Below are 2,940 nucleotides of genomic sequence, written 5' to 3'. Positions count from 1 at the left end.
GAAAGTGTACCTGTGGTGGAGTGCGAGATCTTAATGCACATTATCAGATGGAGTACATTATGTCATTTCTCATGGGATTGAATGAATCATATTGTCAGATTAAAGGTCAGTTGTTGCTCATGCATCAAATGCCTCATATTAATAAAGTTTTAGCAATTGCTGCTCAAGAGGAACGTCAAAGATCTATTGGTAGTACTGCTAGTCTTGACATAGCCAGTACTATGGCATTCGCTGCAAAGTCTGATGAACACAAGTCTGAGAAGTCTAGTGCTCAGGGTAATGGAGGCTCAAAGTTTTACAAGAAGGAGAGGCCGTTGTGCACTCACTGTAATTTTCATGGTCATACTATTGATAGGTGTTACAAGCTTCATGGTTATCCTCCAGGATTCAAGCCAAAACAACATTATGGTGAGCAGCAACACAATTCCGTGCATCAAGTTTCAGGCAATGAAGTCAAAATGAATACATAGAATTCTAGCAATCTGATTCAACAGTTGAGTCTTGTTCAATGTCATCAATTGCTGGCCTTGTTGTCCAATCAGTTGGCATAGTCCACTAAGGTGTCTAATGATTAGTTTAAAACTTCGAATGTCACTTATGTCACAGGTACTTATTCATCAGTAGCTTTGAATATAGTTTTATCCATTTCAAAGCATTGGATTGTTGATTCTAGAGCTTCACGACATATATGCTCAAAGGTTAAATTTTTTATGTTCCTGAAACCTATACAGAGTTCTAGTGTCATGCTGCCTAATCACACTAGTATTCTTGTTTCTATGTGTGGTGATGTGAAGATAAGTTCGAGGATAGTGCTTAAAGATGTGCTCTTTATGCCACAGTTTAGATTCAATTTAATTTTAGTAAGTGCATTGACCAAAGATACAAAGGTCACTTTGAACTTTATGTATGATTCCTTTGTGATTTAGGATATCAACACCACGAAGATGATTGGCAGGGGTGATGGGCTGGATGATCTATATGTTCTGGATGCTAATAACTATGGTTTGTTGCCTACATATTCCTATTATGGTTCTCATTTGTTTGTGAATAATGTCACTGTCAAGATTTGGCATGATAGACTTGGTCATTTGTCTTTTAAAAGACTTGTATTTTTGTAGTAACTATTAAATGTTGATGCTTCCAAGTGTAATAATCATGGTCCTTGCTATGTTTGTCTTCTAGCTAACAACACAGATTGTCTTTTGATTCTCATAATCATTTGTCTGCTTTTGCCTTTGATTTAGTGCACTGTGATATCTGGGGTGCTTATCATATTCCTTCTTATGCTGGTTATAGATATTTTTTAACCCTAGTTGATGATTGTACTCGGTTTACATGGGTCTATCTACTCAGACAAAAATATGATGTTCTTAGGTTTTGCAATATGGTACAAACTCAATTTAATGCTAAAATCAAGAAGTTCAGGACAAACAATGCTCGAGAGTTGGCATTTATTGAGTTATTTGACAAACTTGGGATCCTACATCAGTTTTCTTGTGTGGACACAACTCAACAGAATTCAGTTGTTGAAAGGAAACATCAACATCTGCTGAATGTTGCCCGAGCTCTATTCTTTCAGTCACGAGTTCCAATCTAGTTTTGGGGTGAGTGTATTCTTACTGCCACTTTTCTGATCAACAGAACCCCTTCACCCTTGTTACTTAATAGAACGCCTTATGAGTTATTGTATACTGATATGGTTGATTACTCTTTTTTTTTTTTTAAGTTTTTAGATGTTTGGTTTTTGCATCTACTCTTCTGGCTCATCGAACAAAATTTTAGCCTAGAGCATGAGCATGTATGTTCATAGGCTACCCTCCTAGTGTCAAAGGTTATAGACTACTGGATTTACAATCTAGGAAAATTTTTATCTCAAGGGATGTTGTTTTCCACGAGGAGATTTTTCCCTTTCACTCTATAGGATCCAATGATGTGTTCATTGATCCGTTTCCTGACTTGGTCTTACCAAATTCTTCTGTTACTAATCATCCTGAGATTTCTGTTGGCATTTCTTATTTTGGTTCCACTGATGTTACTCAGTTCCCAATTGTTTCTGATGTGCCTGATCTATCTTTTAAAAGACCTACTAGACCTGTTCGGTCTCCTTCTTATCTACAAGATTTTCATTGTAACAATTTGATGTTTGATTCTTCATCCACAGTTTTATATCCCTTGTCCAAGGTGCTTGACTATAGCATACTTTCCTCTTCTCATAGACAATTTGTTATGAATGTCTTTTCCACTATAGAACCTCAGTTTTATCATCAAGCAGTTAAGCATGCTAAATGGAGGGATGCCATGAAGGATGAATTAATGGCTATGGAGGCAAATAACACTTGGCAGATTGTTCCCTTGCCAAAGGGGAAACATTTTATTGGTTGTAAATGGGTGTACAAGATTAAGCACAAGGCTGATGGTTCAATTAACAGATTTAAGTCTCGTTTAGTGGCCAAAGGCTTTACACAACATGAGGGTGTTGATTTCTTTGAGACTTTCTCACCTGTGGCTAATTTAGTCACCGTTAAAGTTTTGTTGGCCTCAGCTGTGATTCAGAAGTGGCCCTTATTTCAAATGAATGTTAATAATGCTTTCCTTAATGGTGACTTGTTTGAGGAGGTTACATGGATCTTCCTCTTAGGTATAATCATCAGGGGGAGAGAATTTCTAATGGTGACATATTGGTTTGCAAACTTAATAAGTCCATATATGGCCTTAAACAAGCTTCGCGACAATGGAATTATAAGCTTGCACATGCCTTAGTCAAATTCGGTTATGTTCAATCTAAGTCTGACTATTCTCTATCTACTATGGGAGATGGTGATTCCATTCTTGCCTTACTGGTTTATATTGATGATATTATCATCACTGGACCAAACCTTGCGATCATTGATCACTTAAAATGATTTCTTCATTGCCAATTCAAGCTTAATGATTTAGGCC

Source organism: Morus notabilis, unplaced genomic scaffold, assembly GCF_000414095.1.
Source record: "Morus notabilis unplaced genomic scaffold, ASM41409v2 Scaffold226, whole genome shotgun sequence".
In the NCBI taxonomy this organism is placed as follows: domain Eukaryota; kingdom Viridiplantae; phylum Streptophyta; class Magnoliopsida; order Rosales; family Moraceae; genus Morus; species Morus notabilis.
This window is presented reverse-complemented; position numbering follows the sequence as displayed.